We start from the raw sequence: 16,492 nt of genomic DNA, 5'->3' as shown, positions 1-16,492 counted from the left end.
ATAAACGGGCAGGTGCCCATTTACATAGGTTCTTGGCCTTCTGTAGTAAAGTATCAGTGCTGGTGACTTGAGGCTGTAAGAATTTGTTGTCTTATGGTTCTGGCGGTTAGACATTGAAGATCCAGGTGTTGTCAGAGTTAGTTCCTGTCAGGGAGAATCTTACTTATGATACTCAGTTATCATCCAGTGGTCTCCTAGAAATAGTTAGCAGTCATTGGCTTCTAGACATGTCAGCTCAATCCTTACTCTTGTGTTTGTATGGTGTAGTGTGTGTGTGTGTCCACCTACCCAAATCTCCCTTCTTCATAAGCCTGCTAGTCATACCAGACCAAGCCTAGTCAGATGATTAGCTACTAACTTGACTGTTTCTGGAAAGATCTTACTTTCAAATAAAGTCACACTGTGAGATATTGGGGACTAGACATTTAACATATCATGAGGGGTGGGGTGTTATAATTCAATGGGCCACTTTTGGGGATACAATTTAACCCACAGATTCTCTTTCAATTGTTAGCTCTTAGCTTATACATCCAGAGGTCATCCTAGCATCCAAGATCTAAAGAGTTAGAATGGGAATGAGCTGGAAGTACAGAGGGTAAGGACCCCAATCAAGGATTCAAGGCTTTTAACTCTTTCCGGGAGCCATCAGGACAATACATATTCAAGCCTAGGCATGCTCCCCTTTGGAAGTGAGAGTAAGTTCCTGGCCAGAGTACCTAGCATCCTCCACCATGGTGGCTGTGATTAAGTTGGTCTTATTAGAGAGTCTGGTGGCTTACAGCATCAAATTCTGTGTTTACTGTTATTCTGTAGGGATGGAATTTAGACTTCAGATAAGATAAATCTATTACTATCTTCATTTATAGGCCATCACAACCTGAAAACCAGGTTGTGTTGCAGAGACCAAGGCAGGCTTAAGAAATGTCCAGAGTTTGGCTGACAGCCTTTTAGTCTTGAGTGTGTAGCTGTTTGGTATCGGGAGACTGCTTAGCTATTTGGTTTTGTTTGCTCACACAGTGTTTGCTGGCTGATCTCAGTATAGTGTCTTTTTGGTCCAGGGGCTTATCTCTATGACATCATGCCACCTGTGAATACCATGTGACACCCAGATTTTCCTTCATAAATGAGAGGCTTTCCTCCAGTGAGAGGTAATGCTTCTGTCCTTCGAAGTCGCCAGAAGCTGGAGAGTGCCGTTCCACTCAAGACTGGGCTGTCTCTAGGAAAGCCTACGTCTGGTCACCGTACCATAAGGAAATTCCACCACTGTTGCTGCGAAGGGGGCAAAGGTAAAGCTCCTTCAGCTTCTGAGATCCTTTTCGGGTGTGGTGGGACCCTTGCTACAGCCTTGTTTTCCCTCTGCTCCATCCTTTTTCCCCCCTTCCCTCTCCAGGTACAAATCTCATAAGACTGGCCTAATAGATGTCCTTTGTGTGACTCCATCCCAGAGCTCACTTCCCAAGGGAACCCAGCTGGAACATAATATATTATCACACTTGAAGATTCCACCTTCACAGGGGGAAAGTCCTGGAGAGAGAAATGAGTGTAACTTGCACATGGTTGTAGTCAGAACACATTTATCCCATAAATCATACAGAGAATGGACAGATTCAAGCCCAAGCTTTCAAAGACACTCATGGCTAGAGAACATCTTTTTGGCTTTGAGTCAAGATTTGAGCATGTGACAGGATTGGCATACATAGTGGAAGATACCTAACTGTGTGTTTGTTTAGAGACTGTTTTCTCAATCTGGAGAGTCCGTTTCATTGAAAGGACATGCGCACAGTGTTGTTACATCTGACAGGTGTGAAAAGCAGGAGGACTTTGGATGATGCCGTCTGTCCAGCTGAGGCCACACCCAGCGAGGAGTGTCCTTCGGTTTTGGGTCAGCACAAATGCATCCCATCTGGTGTGAACTGCTCACAGCTTGCCAGAATAGCTTTCTAAGAAAGGAAGAATTTAAAAGGGGGGCATTTTGCAAAGTCAGCAAGTAGGCCTTCCAGCTGTTTGGAAGATGTTTTGGCAGTGCTGGGTGCATGGAGCAGTCATGACCGACTAGGGGCAGGGATGTGATTAGAAACCTCCCACCCACAGAGCTGGACAGACAGACAGCTGATCTTCGCCTTAGTCAAGTGAATGAGATCTCAAGTGTCACTAGCCTCCATGCAATGCAATGCAGGGGTCTGTGTGCTCCAAGGGACAGACACCATTAAGATGTTCAGATGTTCACAGGCTGAAATCAGCCCTCATGGAAATCACAGGGCCTGTGGTGCTTGTGACTATCACTCAGGGATTAGGAGCTTGCCATGGCTGTCTACTGGCTGATGACACCCTCCTCAGTGGAGGCTGAGCAGCTTCCGTGCCTCTTTTGCCTAGGAGTGTGGAGTGGCTGACCTTCCCTCTCCTAGGCATAGCCATGTGACTTTAGCATGGATAGGACCATATGACTAGAAATGTATAAGTTTTTTTCTGGTTGAAAATTTTTCAGAACTAAGAAGCCAGTTCCATAGCATTTCTTGATGTCATAGACTGTAGTTGAAAAGAAACAGAACGAATGCTTTAGTTGGAGTTTTGTTTCTGCTACTTATTAGTAATACCCTTTTAAGGTTCAGAGAGGCTATTAACTTACAGACTTAAAGATTGTCCCCCCCTTTTTTTTAGAGAGGACACAAAATAATATTTGCCACCCATAATGGTGTCGTTTTTAAACAAAATCCCAGTCGTTCAATTTTACCAATGAAGGCAGATGCTGGGACTAAAGCTTGCTAGGTCAGAGAGGCAGAGAAAGCACCCAGCTGAATTTCCCCTCAGCTGATGTACCAAAGGGGGGAAAAAAAAAAGAAATTCTCCTTCCCCACGCTGTCTCAAAAACCCTCAAACCGAAATGTCTTTCCCTTCTACTTCCTGTGTGTCTCTCTATCTGCCTTCGTGCCTTCCTCTTAGTCTCTATGGTTTTTCCCTTTTAGCTGGTTGCTTGCTCTGCCTCTTGACCTAGGGTTAACTTTATTTAATCATATTTACAATACTCAAGCAGAAAGTTACTGGATTAAAGATGTGAGCTAGCACTGAGCCACGCTGCAACTAGAAATAGGCTTTTCCAGGGAACAACACAATCTTGGGGTTCACAGTGTGATCAAATATCCTGCAGCGCAATGATTTCCGCTTGACCCAGAGTGGGCCTGTCTAAAAGATTATTTCATATATTTCCTTCACCCTAAGACTTCCATCACATCAGAAGCATTAATTTTGCCTCCCAATGCCCTGGTATCTTACGAATGTTTTAATTTCTAATCTTTAATACATTTAAAAAATTCTTGAGATACGATTGAGACCAAGCCATATAAACAGCCCGAGTTTATGTGTGTCAAAGGAGCTAAACCCAGCTTGAAAATACAGAAGTCAGAATGATTAACACAAGGCTTTAAGGGCAAGATTACAGAAAGGTGCTCTGAGAGCATGCAGTGTTCAGTGAAATTAGCACCTCAGGGCTTTCCACTTTCAACCGCAACAGTGTCCTTTCTGTAGTTATCCATTTATACCCTCTCTCCATTTAGTCATCACAAAACACATACAAAGTTTCTGCACTCAGTCGATGGCCATGCTTAATTCAAGGAAATGGAAGGCCAGCCATCCCATGCTCCTGGGAGGAAGAAAGCAGGAATACTAAGGATCAGCCAAGTCGTTGTCATGGAAGCCTTCATCAATGTCCACTAAGGATAGCCAGTGGGCTAAGATTCTGCCCTGAGTCGAGGCTGGTAGCAGGCACGGGAAACAAAGTCTAAAAAGTACTGGGATTACAGGTGTGCACCACATTGCCCTGCTCGTCAGCACATGTGCACAGCCGTGAAACCATTTCAGCATACTCACTGCCTGGGGCTGGCTTATGATGTCATCTCCTGAACTGTCTCCCCTTGGCTCCCCACCTCTCCCAGGCTGAAGCTGATCTACCTTCTATCACTACACATTTGTTTGCTTTTAAATGGCTTTACATAAAATAAGCAGAGCCACCTCTGAATATGGTGCTGCTAGGACTCTGTATGTATACCCCAGGGGACAAATCACATGTCCTTCATATACGATGTTAGAGCATTGGCATGTCACCACGTTGTCACCTCACACTTATTTACCCTTTAAATAATTTAGGTTATTTATGATATTTAATACAATGTAAAGAATATGCAAATAATTAAACTACTGCACTGTTTGGAGGATAATGATAAAGTAAAAATCCTATACATGTTCAACAGAGAGACAATTTCCCCCCCTGGATAATTTTGAATCTTGGGTTGATAGAATCCACAAATATGGAAACTGAGCTACAAAAGACCAACTATATTTGAAATCTGGCTTCTTTCATCCATGATGCACCTTTCTTTTTATACCCAACTAATATTTCATTGTGTGGCTACTTTATCTATTTACCATATCGATAGACACTTAGTAGTGCTTTTTTCCACTTTGCGCTATTACAAATTAAATTGTTAGGAATATTTGTACACACGTTTCTTGTATGTGTTTGTTAAGACCTCAGACTAGAATGGCTGGGTCAGGTGCTAGCTCCCTGTTTAACATCTTAAGAAACCACTGAACCATTTTCCAAACTGGTTGCGTTTTACACTCCCACCATTAACAAATCTGAATGCCAGGTCCTCTCATCCTTGCTAATGTTTGGTGTTGCCAGTCTTTTTAATTTCATCAGTTCAAACAGGTGTGAAGTGATTTCATGTTGAGGATTTAAAATTAATTTTTAACACTTTTTTCATTTTTATTAGTCTTTCAGGAATTTCCTACAGTATATTTTGGTCATATGTGTCCGACTCCTCCCAGATCCACCCTGCCTTCCCAATCCACTGCACTGTGTTCTCTTTTTCAGTCCGTCTGGTCCAATTTGTGCTGCTCGTACTTTCTTGGGTGTGTGGGCTTCACTGGAGCATGAGAAACGATGCCTTAAAGAAAGCTGTCTCTCTCCTGGCCGGCAGCTGGCTGCCGCCAATGACTGCTTAGCTGGGGTGAGACTTCATGCCCACGTCCGTCCCCCACCCCTCATGATGGGATGCTGGTTAGTTTCAGCTTGTGTAGTTCTTACACATGGTGTCTCAATTGCTATGAATTCATATGTGCAATTGTCCTGCCGTGTGCAGGAGACACTGTTTTCTTGATGTCCCTACTGTGTGACATAAGGACACTTAGTATGTGCTGCATGCTGAGCATGCTCTTGCCGGCATCTCTGTGCCATCGCCTTTCTGCTTTCCTAGCCTAGACAGTTCTGCTTCAACTTTCATGTCATATATGCTTACATGCTTTTATGTATCTACAAAATAATCTAGGAGCCACAAATAAGAGGAAACATAATAGCACTTGTCTCTCTGAGACTGGCTTAATTTGCTCAAGATGATTATCTCCAGTTACATCTATTTTCCTCTACATAATTCAATTTTAATCTTTATGACTGAAAATTCTCTCTCTCTCTCTGTCTGCCTCTCTGCCTCTCTGTCTTTCTGTCTCTGTCTCTCTGTGTCTCTGTCTCTGTCTCTGTCCCTGTCTCTGTCTCCCTCTGTCTCTCTCTCTATACACACACACACACACACACTATTTTCCCATTCCTCTATTCTCTTACATCTATGTTAGTGAGTAATGCTGCAATACATATTGATGTGCAGTTATCTCTGCAGTTGGCTGCCTTGTTCTCTGGTCAATTTCTAGGAATGGTATAGCTGGGTCATGTAGCAGACGTAGCTGTAGTCTATTCAGGAAGCTCTGTGCAGCTCTCCAGTGGTTGCTCTCATTTCCTTTCGAACTAGCCCTGAATTAGAAAGGTTCCTTCCTTTATTGCATGCCCTTGTCAGCATGTGTTGTTGGTTTCCTTAATGACTGACATTCTAACTGGGGGCAGATGGGATCTCAGTAGTTTTATTTAATTGTTTTGTTTTTCGAGATGGGGTTTCTCTGTGTAGCCTTGGCTGTCCTGGACTCACTCTGTAGACCAGGCTGGCCTCGAACTCAGAGATCCACTTCCCTCTGCTTCCTCAGTGCTGGGATTAAAGGTGTTGGGCCACCACACCCAGCTCTCAGTGTAGTTTTAATTTGCATCTCTTGGGTGGCTAGTGAGGCTGAACATGTTTCCAATTTGTTTATTGGCCCCTCATATTTCATCTTTTCAGAACTGTCCATTTTATTAGCCCATTTATCAACTAGATTGTTTTTTATTTCTTTCAACTTGTTACTCTAAAATTTTTTAAAAATATTCATTTATTTAGCAATTGTGTCTGAGTGTTTGGCACTGCAGAAGTCTGTTTTCTCCTTTTGCCATGTGGCTCCTTGGGATTGACCACAGCCATTAGGGTTGAAGAAGGCCAGTTATAATGTTTGTACAGTTGGAAACTGGGAAGTATTGTCCTGCAGGATTCAAGAGTTTGAAGGACAAGGGGAGAGTGGCTAGGGGGATTGACACCTTCTCCTGTGTCACTTGCACCGTGCACTATGTCTGCTGCACTGTGACAAAACGCCAGAGGTGAAGCAGCTTAAAGGAGAAGAAGTTTATCATTATTCAGAGGTATCAGAGGTTTCAATCTCTGGTTGCTAGGCACTTACTGATCACAAGCTGAAGCTGATTACTGTGGTGGGGAACAGGCTGTTCGTTACAGTAGATAGGAAGCTAAGAATGAGGAAAGGGCTGGCTTCCACATATCCATTCAGCAAAGGACCTCACTTACTTCCTCAAGGCCTCAGCTTCTAAGTGTTGCACCATCTTTGGGGGGACATTTAAGATCCAAATCCAAACAATCCAACTGCTGGTAATTTCCACCTCAGTTGTATGTCTAAGGCATCCAGTTGTCAGTTGTGAATTCAATTGCCTCTTGCCGAGTTACTTTTCGTTCCATATAATTTCAGTACAATATTCCTATAGGAACTGCACCTAAATGACAGTCAGATAAATGCTCAGAAAATGAGCGCCCCTTTGGTTGGCTCTCAGGTCAGGAAACAAACAAAACATGAGCACAGTTTAGTGGCCTGGACTCCTTCCTAACGTTTACCATTTCCACCCTGACAAGGTAACCATTAGCACTGCTTCTGATAACACGTACTGATTTATTTTCTTTTTATTCTTTAAAGAAACAGGTGTATGTCTTGTGTGGTTGGGTATACCTGCGTGAATCTCTCTGTGTTTTGTGCTTGAGGAAGCTTGTTTGTGTGGCCCTTTTGTTTTGTTTTGACAGGGTTAAGCTATGTAGCCTCGGCTAGACTATAATTTACAGTTCTCCCGCCACAGCCTCCCACGTGGCAGATTACAGGTGTGCCCCACTGTGACAAGCCTGAAATCTCTATCATGTAGCTCAGGAATTCCTGAGTTCGAATGTTCCTTAGACGCCAATAAATGCACACATCAAATGATAAAGAAAACATTTAACAAGGATGATAGAGGAAGAAAAAACTTAGATGGGAAAAGTGTCAGCGGTGCTAATTCTAAGTGAATTAGCATCAATGAGAAAACATCATAAAAAAACAAAAACCAAGACAACAACAACAAAACCAAAAACCCAAACAAAACAAAACAAGACAAGACAAAACAAAAGAATGGCCAAGAGCCCAGCAAGTACAAAAGGCTGGAATGAAATGTCATTCGGAGATAGCTGCTCACCAGGCGTGGCAGCAAACACCTTTGCCACCGACCATCCCACCAGCCCCAAAATACACTTTTTAAAAGAAAACAAAACAAACCCCAAAAACAACACCGAGAGAGAATGTGGAGAAAGAGGTTAAAACCGCAAGCATAGTCTTAAACACTGGGGGAACCGGGCATTCTCCTGTCCCCTTACTGAAGTGGCACAAACTCTAGACAGATGTCCAGATGGTGGCCTTGGCTCTTCATCTTCCACTGGCCTAGAGGGCTCATTTTCATCAGCCAGGCAGATAGAAGCCTCAGGCAGAAGTTTAAGCGTCACATCCTGTCGTAATTTCTGCAGACACAGGTCACCCAGTGAGCAGGCGGCAAATTAGGGCTTTAGTTCTTCCCCACCATATTTTGAAGGCACATTGTTGGTATTTGCTAAATTCACAAGGAATATATGAGTGACCAAAGAAATCACTGCACAGAGTCCACATCAAAATTTACTTCTTAGGAAAGGTGTATGCCTGCGTGTACACACGTGTGCGCATGTGCACACGCATATGTATGTAAGCCGCATATGTGTGAATGCTTGCAGAGGCCAGAAGAGGGCATCTGAATGTGGTTGTTGGTAACTGAACCTGGATCCTCTGGAAAAATAGGAAGGGCTCTTAACTGTTGAGCCCTCTTTCCAGCCTTGAAACCATTATTTTTTTTTAATTATAAAAATGCAGATCTGCATTTGTCCCCAAATGTGCTTAGCATCAGAGTAGATGCTGTCCCAAAGATCTTCTCGAGAACCCTGTGAGGGCTAAGAGTCCACGATTCCACTGTCTGGGTGTTCGCATCTCAGCACGGTCCAGGAGATGTCTTTCATTGTTGTAACAGTCATTGCGCTTTCTCCTGCCTTCCTAAAATAACAGTGACTCTTACACTCCGTGGTGTGTTTGCTGCTGTGCACCATGGTGTATGTGGACAGCTGTGCTGCCATATTAGAACATGGAGACTTCCAGAAGCCAAAGAAACTGGGCAGCCATCCTGCACAGGTGGTCATGCAGCCTGTGATCCGCAGACCCCTACGTGTGTTCTTCCCTTTCTGACTCTCTCAGCTTCTGGAATTTGTGTGACTGGCGCTGGAGGCTGAAGCCCCAAATGTGAGAGCTTGAAAAACTCTCTGGAGATGAGCTTAAGCTGTAACAGACAGAAGGGTCATCAACCCAACTCTGGCTCTCTATGCTCCTTGCCCAACTGCAACATGGTGCTTCTGCCCCAAGCCCTTGTTTCTGCTTTTACCATATGTCTGAAGCACCTTGGTCGTATTCTTTCCTCTTCTCTGCTTAGGTGTTGGTTTCAGTCATGAACAAGGAGACAAATGAGAGATATCAGGATTCCACATTGCTTTTCTGTCCTGGTTCTCTGGCTACCTCTGTAGGGGTGTGGTAGCCTCTGAGTCTGGTAGATGGGAGACCACCAGAAGCATGTGTCTACTGCCTTGCTAGGCAAGGACAAACAGTATGATCTCCTGGTGGAAACAGTTTGTTCCTGGTGCGCTGTAATTTAAGCTTAGAGGAGAGCTGCCCAGTTATGGGGGTAATGGTCCTGGATACTGTGTTTTAGTGGCCTGAAGATCCGTAGGGCTAAGTGGTAATGGCTCACAGCTGGAGAGGCCTGATGGGCTGTCTTAGCTTTCTGGTTTCAATCAAAGCGTCTTATCATTCTGTCATAGGTGTTTGCAAATACAGCGATGAACTTGCAGGGAGGAAATGGATGTGAAGAGTGCAAAGGGATCTTTTGGTCCAAGCTTCCTTCCAGGAAAGGAAGACTGAGACAGGCAAACTTGCTTGCCAAATGCACGTAGGAAATTATGGCGTGGGCTGGAATCCAGATCCTCAATTCAAAGCCATTCATGGGCTTTCCTTGAAAAGCATTGTGGGAAATGTGCAGTGATGTTAGGTGTAATTCTTTCACGTAAGCAGGTGGTTGGTCTGTCCTGCTCATTAGCTCTCTAATTCCGTGCCTCCGGCTCTATCCTCACCAGAACATGTGCATACACTGTCAGATTTCTGACCTTGCATGAGCTTGAAATCACGATCTCGCCCTGTAAACAGCCATTGGTAGCTCCCAAAGAATAAAATCTAGTCTGTTTAGCAATGAAGCTACACAGGATCTAGGTTCTGCCTCTCCTCTGGTCTTCACCTATTTTCTTGAGCATCATCATGGATCCTGACTGACTTGCCCTCGCTTTTCAGGCTTCAAGGGGTTTTCTCATGCTGGTCCAGCTTCTGAGGAAGGCTTCCCAATAATCCCAGTTGCTCTTTAAAGGGCCTGTTTGGTATCAGGGGAGTTCACTGTAGACAGATCCCAGGAGAAAAGGCTATTGTCAGACTTCTATACCTGTAGGGCGTTCAGTGGACCGTATGGGGAATCAGTTTTGTTTGGGGACAGCCTGGTAGCAGATGGTAGGTAAGCAATGACTATCCAGAAAATGTGGTTAGACAGCCGGCATCGGAACTCTGGGCAGTATAGGGTTCTGCAGTGACAGGAACCCCAGAAGCAAATGCTATAGAAGTGCTCTCACCTGGAGGAAGGGTTGACTTTTGGTGAAGAAGCTGTGTTAAGTGTAGATGATTTGATTGCATTCTCACCAAACTCCCATGGCGATTATTTTTTTCCAAGTAAGAAAACTGAGTCTTACTTAGAAAGGCTCCAAATTCCTCAGAGCTACCCAGATAGTGAACTTTACAGATGGCTCTGAAGGTCACGATCATGAAGGCACTTTCATGTCTAGAGGAACCAGGAGGCAGGGCTGAAGTCAGACAATGGCCAATAATGGAGAGATCACTAGTATTGATAAAAATGTGAGGGAGCCATCCACGGGAGAGCAAGAGTTTCCCCAGCTCACGGCTCTCTTGCGCTGCACATTAGGCAGGATTCTGCGTGCTGCATGTGCTGTCACTGACGGCTCGTGACTCTAATGGATTTGCCCCACAGGAAGCTATGCAGCTGTTGGCCTGTCTTCATGTATTGCTCAGGACTCCTCTTTCCTGGGTTGGTTGTGCTGGTGGGTTTTATAAGAACATGAGTCGAGGACAAAGATGCCTTCTCCCATCTTCACTTGAAATGAAAGAATATGCCAAACGGAAGAGGCTCAATATGGCCCAGATCCATGCTTCATTGTTCTTTATACTCACGAATTCCTCTTATCATAGGATGAGGTATCTTGTATAAAGCTACACCAAGTCATGCATTTACTCAAACTGGCCAAAGAGGATTCTGTTCCATTGCCATTTCAACATTGACCTGAGATGCATCCAGCCTTCTCAGCTTTTTTTTCTTTTTTCTTTTCTTTTCTTTTTTTTTAACTAACCTGTCAAACCTCCTACATCAATGAGAATTTTCTATTGAGTTGCAAAGCAAATGGGTTGGAGATGCTCAGGGCTAGGTTTGTGCACCCTAAGGTAAAGATCAGTGGCTTAGGGGTGTTGTAGCTTTGATGTGAAATGGCCGCTGGCTTACGTGCTTCAATAGCCAGTGGCGCTGTTTTGGGGAAGCTGTGGAACCTTCTGGAGGTGGGCTCTAAATGAGGAACTGCGTTGCTGGAGGGGGCAGTCTGCACATGTTGTATTTTTTCTATTATAATTATTCTTGCATCTGATTGCTTATGGCAGGTTTCCTCTTCCAATTCAGGTCTCAAATTCAGCCCCGCAAAGAGACGCTTGATTATACTATATAAAATGGAACACTACTCCACATTGATTTCTATGTTCTAGTTTTCTCGAAGTTACTTTCATCCTCTATAATTATTTTTGTTGTCATCCCTATTTTATTTTATTTTTTGCTTGTTTGTTGCAACCCATTTCCCTACCCATACCAAATGTAAACGTGTGACATCAAGGATTATTATTATTTTTTTTGCGTATTCTTGCTTATTTACAGCACGTGCACATAAAAATAATTTGAATGAATTCTTAAAAACATTTTAACTCCATGCCCTGGGGTGTGGTTCTCACCTCAGAGAATCCTTGCTATCACTTCTCTCTGGGGAGAGGATGTTAAGAAGGTGTGAGGAGCCAGGTACATTGGATAGGATCCCAGAGTCCAGATCTCTGTGAAAAGACTTGGGCCTGCATCCACTAGGACCCAATGAAGAGTTTTCTTGTCTCTTACCATCTAAGGAACTTCTTGGATAAATCCTACGCCATTAAAGGACTGGGATAGATGGTCTGCTATTCTCTTGACATCTACATTAAGAATATTGATGCCATCTAAGTATAGAGTAATGACACTGAAACTTTAGGGCTTTTCTTTTGGACAGTGCCTCCCAGGGCTCTGAGAAGACTTCTAGAGATGTCCTTACATGGTCATATAAATATCTCCTGGGTTAAAAAAAAGTCAGATTTTCACTCAAATTAATTCATGCCACTCCTCCTGTATCACTTCCGGCACGGCACACTTTCCTCTGTGCTGGCTGATGCAGAGAGGGTTGGAGACATTACTAGGTTTCCACTAGAGAAATGGGGACACACGGGCACACATGTGGCACGAGGCTAGTGAGATTTATTGATATGATGTTCTCTCCGTGTAGTGGTAAGCTGTGACAGCATAGGGGCGTGGGACCACCTGAGACACTTCTACTGCTCACTACGCTCTAGCAGAGACTGGATGTGGGAGCCCAGCCCGGAGATGCCTGCTGTCCTGTGGCATCAGAAAAACCATAGACGGGGGAGAAGAGACATGCTTCTTGGCTCCTGGCAGTCTTGTTAGAGCTGCTGCTCCCATCACTTGGACATAACCTCAGTGACTCCCGTGCAAACTCTTCCTTCTCCTCAGTCCTTCCTCCTGCCCCCCGAGTTCATTTGCACAGGATCTAAACACACCCTTCCTTGCTAATGTGCTATGTTATTCCTAAGACTTGCATTTTTATGAAGGACATCATAAAATTCAATCCTACAGCCCAGATGGTTTAGAGAATGTTTCAAGTGTTCTACTTATTTGGAGTTGGGGTGGGGAGGGGGGAAGGAGGCGGATTTAAAAAAAAAAAACAAGATGGCTTTCCATCTTGGCCAAGTCCCTGAGGTACAGTTGGATAGCATCATAAAAGACTCAAATGATTATGGCCAGTGTCCTTGGATTGAATCATCTCCTTACCAGGTGATGAGGCTGGTGGATTGGGGCCATTCCCAACCCCAGAGAACTACAAAGCAGGCACTCAGGGGATTAGCCGCAGCCACCTGCCTCTTGGAAACTAAAGAGAAGAACACATCTATCAATTGTATTTCCTTGGTACTAGGCCCCACTGACTCTAAATACAACATTGAGCTGGAAATGTGTTCCCAAGTGATGTCAGAGTTGGAAGAAAATGCATCCTGAGTGTTAACTCATGGTAAGTTGTCAGTTCTTGATTCTTAAAGGAAAAACTCCCATGTCTTTCTCAGAGTCACCTCCTCTTTGAGGCATGGCTCACAGTCTGCACAGTGCTCATGAACTTGCTGCCCTACTCACTAAGCGAGCTTTTCAGTGTAGCTCTGCTTCCTGAAGGCTATATGGGCCTCAGTGTACCGGTCTCGGGCAGCTTTTCTTTCCCCAGCTATTTGGCAGCCCCCAAACAGTGGCAGTAGGCATGCAGCAAGTGCAACCCTCTGGTGCTGTAGTCCTTGCGAGGGCCCCACGGTTTCAGGATTTTTATCCTTCCAAGAGTTACAGTTTGTATGTGGTGCTCAGGTAGTGGGACCCTTAGCCCTTGGCAACAGACAGTTTGACAGCTCTTAAACCAAGGTCTGACACATGATACTACATTGGAGACCAGAGGTGGCACTGTAGGGTGTCTCCTAGCCGACCCACCGAGTGAACCTGAGCAGGCAGCTGTATGGCCAGCTATAGAACCAAAGGAAGGGTGTTTGAACCCATCACAGCTGTTTGCTTGGTTGAGTCCCAGCCTTGACTCTCAGCACTGCATCAATGCAGTCATTGAGGCTTGGGGACTAATCAGAGCCTTGCCTCAGCACCAGTCGCTGTGGTCCCTCCACTCAAACCTAAGGGGAAGCGTTTCCCCTCTGGCCAAAGTGGAAATGGCTACCGGGTCCATCTAGAATTCATGGAGGCTTGTGACAGCAAAAAGTTTGGTATAAATGGCTCGAAACAGCCTTAGTTGAAGCCGGGCTTTCAGGGACCAGGACAACCAGCTGCAATCTTTGCAGGCCAGGAGTGTTGTTTCAAGGCATCTATGGACTGCTCCTGACAGCTGGTACTGGCGCAAGGGCAGTCCTACTGGCAGTCTCACTTGGAGTCTGATTGCTGCAGGCTGCTAGGGTAGCATGGTGGTGAGGGGATAGAGTGCCCCTCTACTCAGCATCTTCACTTATTATAGGAAAATGAGCATCAGCAGTGCTTGGAAATACAAACGTAAAGAGCTTGTTATTAGTGCTAATGGTGATTTTTAACAGTGTTTAACAGCTGCCATCTCCCCAGGGAGAGGTAGGTCACCCTCACCCAACTCAGTACCATTTCTTATTCTAAATTCCACTGGCAATTTCAATAAAGAAACAGGATGCCAAAAGGACTGTTTTGTCGTTTCTCTGTCAGCTTGACTAAGGGATACGCATATAGCTGGTAGACCATTGTTTCTGGATGTGTCGGTAGAAAAACCTTTCAGGAGAGAGTTGACTTAGTGGAGCAGTGACAAAGGCCTACTCCACTAATCTGATCTGGCATCATCCAATGGTTAAGCTATACTCCCCACTTTCTTGAGCTGAGAGACATCTTTTTGCCTTTGAGATGTACAGCGTGTCAACGGGCTTTGTGGTCACTTCATCTGCACTCCAGCTTTCAGGTCTTTGGACGTAGGTTGAATTGTGCCACTGTTTTTCTTTGTTCCCCATTTTGCACAGAGTTCCCAAACCACATGAACCAGTTTTCATATAACTTCCTAGCGTGTATATTTGCCTGTAAACTACTGTTTCTCCTTCTCTGATGCACCTTGGCTGATGCACTAGTAACTAAAGGGCCTCTGAGGGATGACTGCACTGAACATGTCTGGCCAGCAGTCACAGCATAATTTATATATAAATGGTGCCCCAGACTTAGGCAACCTGGCAGGCACTAGTGGCATAGTTGGCATTAAGTTGTGGCATCTCCCAGTTCTTTGATGACCATAACAATCTCAGTGACTCACTGACTCAGTGGCAATCGAGAGACATGCCAGCTCTTGATGTGCAGTTTTGCCAGATCAGGCGCTTCCCTTTGGCAATTCTCAATTAGTCTTTTTTCCATGAGTTAGGAAGCCAGGGCATGGATTCTGCAAGTTCTTGAGAATATGTTCCCAGAACTATAGGCAGAAATTACAGGATGGATGTGAAGTTTTTTTTACTATGTTTTACAATGAAACAAAGGTGAGTTAAAATTCCTTTTATCAACTTGATCCTTTAATCTCTCACTCTGTTTGTCAAATTGCAAGAGGTTTTGGGGCCTAGGATTTAGTCTTTAATTAAGACCAGTGCCTATTAATTCCTCAGGGATATATTTACCAAGTTAAGAAAGGACAGGTACCTTTGGAGAAGGTAGTAAAAACATTCACAGTGCATGCCTGTGATGTTTTTATATGAGTTATGGCTCCATCTTTAAGGAGATTTGGCTAGCTCTCCACTCAAAGGATTTATTCAGAGATGGAAATTGCCTCATGGACATGACTGCACTAGTGGCACATTGTCCTGGATAAGACCTAAAGCTATGCAAACCCTTGTTATGGCTTGACTCGGAAGTGTTCCCCTAAGGCTCCTGTGTTAAAGGCTCAGGTGCCAGATGATCAGCTTTTATGAAGTGATTGGATCCTGAGGGCTCTGGCCTAATAAGCATTAATTCCTCACTGGACTCAGAATATAATGGCATTATTGGGAGGTAGGGAAAGCTGGAGGTGGGACCTACTTGGAGGGAGTAGATCCCAAGCCAATATATCTCACCTCTGGCCTCACTGATGGCAATTCTTGGCTTCTATGATGTGATCAAGTTTGTTTGGGCATGCCCTTTTCCATGATGTTCTGTCTTACCATAGGCCTGGAAACTTGGAACCAAGAGATCATGGACTACATCAACTTGAGCCACTGTAGATCCTTCTCTGAAGGTGTTTCTCTTAGGTACTCTGTCACCGAAACAAAAATCTGACTAACACAGTCCTTGAGGAGATGTCATTCATTTAGAGTCTAAGGTACTCCAAAGTCAATTGTATTTTCCAAAGGACTCTGCAAGACAGATGTTATAATATTGCCCCCTATATGAAGTCTACATTTAGTTTGAGGCTTCAGGTAAAATCTCAGTGGAATGAGTGGCCCTGAAACTTCTCCCACTAAAGAAATGCCACAGCAACCCTTTTAGTGGTGCTGTCAGTCTTTCCATCAGCATAACTCTTAAGGTAAGGGAGAATCGTGCCCATCATTGTAATTATCAGGAAGGGCTTTCTAGTCTACCTGGGATAAATCCATTCCAGAGCTCTGATCCCCTCAAGACTGTAGTTTCTTTCCTCTTGGTTACCAAAGGATTCCTGGAATTTTAACTTCCTCTGTTTACGTTGTTGCTATGTTTGTGTTTCCATCAATGACTCCCATGTGCTTAAGCTGGACAGTGAGTCCAGGGTCACTGGAAGGACCCTCTACTGATAACTTCACACAGATGTGCTACGCTCTCTTTGGCTGCAGCGTTGTCACGTTCCAGTCTTACACTCTCGTCCTGCTTCTTAAGGCTTCATCCCTTGAGTATAACTTTGCAATTATCTCCTTCTTGTCCTCTGAAGAGCCCAGGGGTTTGAGTCTATGTTTGAAGATAATAGTGGGGGGTCTGGGGGAGTCACTGGCTTCTTTTTGCCAGGTGTCCTCTTCAGGTAAGGGAATGTGGATCCTT

The sequence above is a fragment of the Acomys minous genome (genome assembly GCF_964271855.1).
Source record: "Acomys minous genome assembly, chromosome: 6".
Lineage (NCBI taxonomy): Eukaryota > Metazoa > Chordata > Mammalia > Rodentia > Muridae > Acomys > Acomys minous.
This window is presented reverse-complemented; position numbering follows the sequence as displayed.